We start from the raw sequence: 7,407 nt of genomic DNA, 5'->3' as shown, positions 1-7,407 counted from the left end.
GTTCATTTTAGAGGATCCTGTTCAGTGGAGGGAACTGTCAGTCAAGGATCCCAATTTTGATTCCTTCACATTTACCTACAAATTCCCCTTTAGTCCTTACAACAAAAGGACTAAAACACTTTTTTTTTTTTTTTAGGAAGCAGAGGCATTTATTCCTTCCTGCCTCCCCCGTGGGAAGCTGGGGTCCACCAGGAGAGCGCCCCTGGGTGCTCAGTGTCTGCCAATATCTGCCTGCAAGTCTTGGCAGTAGCTCCGGGGTAGCCTGTAGTAGACTAGGGTCTTCTCCACGGCCCTGGCTGCCAGCAGCACTGCCCACATAGACACATAGTGGCCCTGGCCAGGGCTGTGTTCCATTGTGACCATGGCCTGGGGGGAGGCTGCCAGCAGCTGGATCACAACTCCAGCGGGACTCTGGCCCAGAGGCCCAACCTGCAGCTGGAAGGACATGGGTTGCCAGAGGCCCTGGCACAGCTCCAGCATATCTGTGAGCAGCTGTTCCCTATAGCCACTGCCCAGCACTTCCTCGGGCCAGCCTGGTGCCACTGTCACATGGGGGAACACCTCGGCCACAGCTATAAGCAACTCCCTGCCAGTCACAGAGCCAGGGAGCATGAAACTCCCGTGGGAGACTGTGGCCCCAACCCCTAGACAGGTGGCCAAGGGCGCACAGGGTGGCCAGTGTGGCCAGGGATGGCTGCAGAGTGGTGGGCTCTGTTATGTGCAAATGCAGGCCCCAGCATCCAGGGCGCATGGCCAGCTGCTGCAGGCAGGACTCAGGCATCAGGGCATGGCCATCTGGGGCGTGGATGATGGGCACGGGATCCCCAGCTGCAGGCTCCTGAAGGCCCACGTCCAGCAGGATCATGCCTTCTCAGTCTGGGAGACGCACTGTGGCTCTGCTTCCCTTGCCCTGGATGTCAGGAACCAGTCACTCCACGCTCAGACCCTGGCCTCCAGGGTTTGGAGAGCAGGGGTCAGGCTGCCCCTGGTGTAGTACCTTTGCTTCCATGAGGTACGGCAAGCTACTTGAATTGAGACAGGAGAGGCTCAAAGAAGTCATAGCAGACTTGGTGGGTGGTGGTGTTGTCCTGGATATAGAGGAAGTCATCCACTGTCACGGGGTCCGAGGTGGACTGCCTCATTGTCAGGCTGTACCTGTCAGATTGGCCCAGCAGCTGGCTGAAGTGGGGCCAGGCGGCCCTGGCCATGACAACCCACATGGAGAAGGTCACCTTCTGTGGCACTGCTCCCACCAGCTCCTGCATCTTCTCCACCATGGTCTGGGTATATGTCCCATTTGGGAACAAGGGCAGGTAGACAGTAGTCCAGCCTGGAGACAGGGTTATCTCAAGATACTTCTCCTGGACCAAGGCCAGGAACTGTGGGGGCATTGATCTCTATTGGTTTGACCATGTTGGGACCCCTCAGGATGTTGGCATTGATCCACACAGGCCTTTGAACTTTCCCCTCCTCTGTCAGCCGCCTCAGGAGGTCCAGGGTGGGGCCCACAGCCTAGATGCTCTTGAAGTCCAGTTTGATGCCCTTCTCGGAAGAGGTCAGCACAGCCTCCAGCCACTGCTCTCAGGCATTGTCACTGTAGATGGCTGGGGGGTGCACCGTGATGGGGACCCCTGTCTCGTTGACTGTGTCAAGCCCTTCTATTGTGACGTCTGATTCCAGGACCGTGATGCTGTTGCTGAGGGCAGCCTTCATCTGCTCTTTGCTGTTGGCAGCATGGTACCAGGTGACCAGCAGGCCGTCCTTTGGATAATCTGACCCAAACTTAGCAGGCAGCCCAGCATGTCTGCGTCAGAGCAGCAGGTCCCATCCTGTGCATGGCCTGGCAGGACGGTGCGCTTCTGCAGTGAGAAGCCCATGATCATTGCAATGGCAAACACTAGAACTGTACTGATGCCGCCAACAATGGCCCACTTCCAGCACCCTTTCCTGTTGGCCATGGTGACCCTATGAGGGGAATACCCTCAAAGGGCAGAGTCTCCTGAAGCTCTGAGAGCTGGGATCCAGAGCAACTAAAATACATTTTAACCCCATTTCATAGACAGCAATATGGAAGATAAGAGAGACTAACCAAAGTGTAAAATCTTTTAAGTAGAAGGGCAAAAATGTGTAATGAGGTTTGACCTGAAAACCATTTATCTTATCTTCTGCATCAACATAGGCTTCCCAGGTGGTTCAAGTGGCAGTTCCTCAAAAAATTAAAAATAGTGTACTACATGACACAGCAATTCCACTTGTGGGTATATATCCAGAAGAACTGAAAGCAGGGTCCCCAAAAGATATTTTTACACCCATGTTCATAGCAGCACAAACTCAGGTGTCCATCAGTGAGTGAACAGATAAGCACAATGTAGTATATAGTAAGTAAGTGAAGTCGCTCAGTCGTGTTTGACTCTTTGCGACCCCATGGACTGTAGCTTACCAGGCTCCTCTGTCCATGGGACTTTCCAGGCAATATAGTACTGGAGTGGATTGCCTTTTCCTTCTCCAGCCGATCTTCCCAACCCAGGGATCAAACCCAGGTCTCCCGCATTGCAGACAGACACTTTACCGTCTGGGCCACCAGAGAAGTCTTTATATGCATGCAATGGAATATGATTTCAAAAAGGAAGGTCCAGGAGCTACTGACCTATGGTTCTGGCTCAGCCTCCCGCAAGACTACAGTCAGGACACCAGGCAGGCTGTGGTCCTCTGCAGAGTGTACAGGACAGGAGGACCTCCTTCCAGGCTGGGAGGACCCCCCTCCAGGCTGGGAGGACCCCCTTGCAGGCTGGGGGACCCCCCCTCCAGGATGGGAGGATCCCCCTTCCAGGCCAGGAGGACCCCCTTCCAGGACAGGACGACCCCCTTGCAGGCTGGGAGGACCCCCCCTCCAGGATGGAAGGACCCCCTTCCAGGATGGGAGGACCCCCTCCCAGCAGGGCCCCTTCACAGCTGGGTTCCACAGAGCAAACAACCCAGGACAGAGCAGTTGAAGCTACACTGTGACCCAGTCTTGGAAGTCAAATACCACCACTTCTGGCACATTCTATTCATCAGCAGCAAGTCAGGTAGTACAACCTACACTTAAGGGTAGGGGAATAAGACTCTACATTTTGAAGAAGGAAGATTAAAGAATTTGTACCCACATTTTAAAACCGCCACAGAAGTCAGATTTACTGAGTAAGCACCATTTCTGTAGAGTATATAGGGGTAATGCAGTAAATGGCAAGGCCTTCTGACTTAGAATAGTCAAAAGTTTAAGCAGTATAGAATAAATATGGAGCAGAAAATCCAACTGCTTTTAAAAGTGGAGCATTATCCAGAAATGTTGAGGGCTGATACGATGTTGATAATGACATTAATCTGCTGGAATGATAAGGTAATCTTTGGAAAATAGAAAGCAAATGGTATCAGGTTGAAAGAGAACATTCAGTTCAGTTCAGTCACTCAGTCGTATCTGACTCTTTGTGACCCCATGGACTACACACCAGGATTCCCTGTCCATCATCAACTCCCGGAGTATGCACAAACTCATGTCCATCGAGTCATTGATGATGCCATCCAAACATCTTATCCTCTGTTATCCTCTTCTCCTTTTGCCTTTCAATCTCTCCCAGCAACAGGTCTTTTCTAATGAGCTGACTCTTTGCATCAGGTGGCCAAAGTATTGGAGTTTCAGCTTCAGCATCAGTCCTTCCAATGAGTATGCAGGACTGATCTCCTTTAGGATGGACTGGTTGGATCTCCTTGCAGTCCAAGAGACTCTCAAGAGTCTTCTCCAACACCACAGATCAAAAGCATCAATTCTTTGGTGCTCAGCTTTTTTTATAGTCCAATTCTCACATCCATACATGACTACTGGGAAGAGAACATTATAACCGAAAATATTCAGAGGAAAAAATTGAAGCAAATGTGGACAGCAACTTGAAGTTTCTCCAACCTCAGAGACGGAGAATGCAGGGAAATAGGAATGAGACTTTGCTGAGGCAACTACTAAAATAATCTTCCCCAGATTTTGCAAAGCAACTAGCAGTAGAGACCTTGGCTTCCAGTAAGGGGAGTGAGTTTAAGTAACTGAGCCACAGAGGCAGGGCACTGCAGTGCCTATGGCAGTAATGTGGTCGTCCCTGGTCCCAGAAGACTGGACACTAATATAGACCATCCAGGCTGGTTTCCATAGTGTAGAGTTTATCATATCTGCCTCACTAATACGTCCAGCAGCAAATTCAAACTCTCCTGAAATTCCTGGCAGATCTAGCACTCACATGTGGACTAACAGGGAACTTGAAAAATCAAAATGAACACCTAACCCAAGAATTACAAAACATTTGAGAAACATTCTAACATCAAAACTGATAAACACTACATCTCACAAAAGACAGACATAAACACGTAAGGGAACAGAACTAATAGGCAGACAGAACAGGACATGTCTCTTCTCTCCGCTAACTGAAGGGGAAGAGCCTGGCTCTGAACGTCCTATAGCTATACCCGAGCCTCAGCCAGGAACTTCACTAGCCAAGAATTTCCCTCTCTTTTACTCTGATTCTATTGTGACAATCTCCCTTATGGCAAAGGATGACTAAGGGTTTAGTCATCTAAATGGAAAAACAGTTACATACTGGATAAAAACACAGGGCTTTGAATATCAAAATATTTTCCCAGCATACCAAACAAAGACTGTGTTATGTATGTTACAACGTTAATGTAACAAATGGTAGAATTCAAGATGAAAAGCACTAAAAGGGACAAACAGTAATATTTCATGTCAATACAAGAACAATTAACAAAGAACAAAGTAGCATTGAATTTTTATTTATCTCACATTAGACCTTGTAAAAATATAAAACAAAATCTAATAGAAACATTAGACTTCTCAGTTACGATCATAAATTTTCTCTTTCAGTACCTAATGCAACAAGTAATAAATGGTATACACACACAAACACACATACACACTTACACACACACTCCATCAACACTGGCCAAATAAGATTGGTGGCCAAGAAAATAACCAGAATTGTCTGCAGCAAATAGAGAAGTCCAACTTAGCTGAGCTCCTACTTTCAACCTCATCTCTCAGCAGCCTTACTGAAGAGTTAATAAGATCCTGAAAATTCTTGCTAATGCCATCAAGCCTGGAATGATCCAACCTGAGTAAGAATCCTTGTCTTTTGCCCCTTCTGACTAAGAAGTAGTACATACAGGTCCTAGAGTTATCAATGGGACTGACTCTAAAACAAAAGGGAAAATTTCAGAACTACCCACTAAACTGGGAAAATGTCCCAGAGAAGAGGAAATTCAAATGGATGATAAACTTTGCAAAGATTGTTTCTTTAAAACAATCTGACCAAAGACCTTCAGGAACATGTGCTGCACTGTGGTTAGTTGCTCAGTCATGTCCAACTCTTTGAGACTCATTGGACTATAGCCCGCCAGGTTCCTCTGTCCATGGGGATTCTCCAGGCAAGAATACTGGAGTGGGCTGCCACCATGCCCTCCGCCAGGGAATCTTCCCAACCCAGGGATCGAACCCAGGTCTCCCACATTGCAGGTGGATTGTTTACCATCATATATGTAGTTTAAAAAAAAAGAAAAGGTTTCTTTACCTTGCTGCCACAAGGGAGAAAGTTCTCCAGTGGAACTATAGGCCTCAACAAGAGGATTGCAAGGGGCTTCTCACAGAACTTGCACTTGTGCTGGATTATTCCAGAAAAGTTAAAGTGGAGACCAGTTATGGACTGAAGGTTGTCAAGAAACTGGGGCAATTTAGTAGCTGGATAGATTCATAATTTTTATCTAGTAAGTAGCATTAAAGCAAGGCTAAAGTTGTCGTTGGTAAAAGAGCAGCTGTCACTCAGGCTAGGCAGAGTGGGGGGATGTTTTATTGTTTCTATGGTTGCAAAGTGGTCTTGTCTCTCTCGTTCCAGATATGTCAGAGTGGCCTTGTGTACAGCTTATTTAGATTCTAGAAAGTATTATGTAAGTTCCTTTGGGAACACCATGGCCTAGATGCTAACTGCCAGTGAGGAAGATTTACACTCTCTCAAGATGATAAACCTCACTAACAATAAAGGAAATGCAAATTACCGCAACTAACACCTTTTTTTCACACATCAGATTTTCAAAAATAGAAAGCAGTAACGCTCAGTTTTAAGGGAAATGTACAGAAATGTTTTCCCACTAGATACAGTATGACTTGTTAATTTTTTGAAAATTATTATTGTGGAGAATTTCAAACATATAAAAAAGAAGATCATGGTATAATAATCTCCCATTATACCAGCTTCAACAACTATCAAGTCACGACCACTCTTATTTCATCCATCCTTTCACTCACTTCTCTCTCTCTGGCAATTTTCTGAAGTATTTCATCCATAAATATTTCATTTTGTATCTATACCATTATCAAATCTAAAAAATAACAAAAATTCCTCAATTTAATGAAATATATAGTCAGTGTTTGAATTTCCAATTGTCTTACAAATGTCATATTTTCATAGTTTGTGTGAATTGAGATCCAAATAAGGTCCATACACAGCTTTTTGTGTATGGACAGCTTTTTGTCCATACACAAAAAATATACATATCCTTTGATCTAATAGTTCCAGTTCTAACCATCTAAGGATGAACCTATGAGAATATCTATTGTGGCATTATTTATAATGACAAAAAACTTGAAAACAACTTTAATTTCCACCAATGGAAGAAGAGTAAATTAATGTATCCATGTGGAGTATGGATAACTATGTTGCTATTTTTAAAAATCAAGTTGAATCTACAGCTCCTATTCTGGTGGACTACCCTGATAAATTAAGTAAGAAAGGATATAACTAAGAAATATATATAGTTTATGATTTTATTATCTCACTTTTGTAAAACCAAATGATAAACTCACAATCTTCCATATATTTTACGTATTTATTTGTATATATCTATATCTATATTAGATGTTTACATGGTTATGGAGAAAAATGTGTGGGCTCATATACCTGGGCAAATGACATAAGTTACATGATGATCGTCAAGAAAGAGTGCATAGGCAAAAGAAAATAAGAATAAAATCAGATTAAAACATGGAAAACTATGGTACATGTTAAATGAAATGTAGAAATCATAATTCTAGTAATAATAACATTACAAATGAGTATGTAAAACTGAATGTAGTGGTAATGAGGACAAAGGAAAACTTATGTGATGTCATAGATTTTCATCTCGGAGTTTTTGTCAAGTAAGTAACACTGGAAAAAAGAAAAACAGATTGTTTTATATGTATGTATGTGCATATTGAAAAGCAGAGACATTACTTTGCCAACAAAGGTTCGTCTAGTCAAGGCTATGGTTTTTCCAGTGGTCATGTATGGATGTGACAGTTGGACTGTGAAGAAGGCTGAGCACCAAAGAATT

General features: G+C 44.6%; 1 pseudogene; it reads right to left on the bottom strand.

The window, feature by feature from the left end:
• Positions 1-210: 210 nt before the first annotated feature.
• Positions 211-1,958, bottom strand: LOC109564165 (protein FAM151A pseudogene; annotated as a pseudogene).
• Positions 1,959-7,407: the final 5,449 nt, after the last annotated feature.

Source organism: Bos indicus, chromosome 10 (genome assembly GCF_029378745.1).
Source record: "Bos indicus isolate NIAB-ARS_2022 breed Sahiwal x Tharparkar chromosome 10, NIAB-ARS_B.indTharparkar_mat_pri_1.0, whole genome shotgun sequence".
Lineage (NCBI taxonomy): Eukaryota > Metazoa > Chordata > Mammalia > Artiodactyla > Bovidae > Bos > Bos indicus.
Note: the sequence above shows the minus strand (reverse complement) of the source record. Positions and strands in the feature narration are given on the sequence as shown.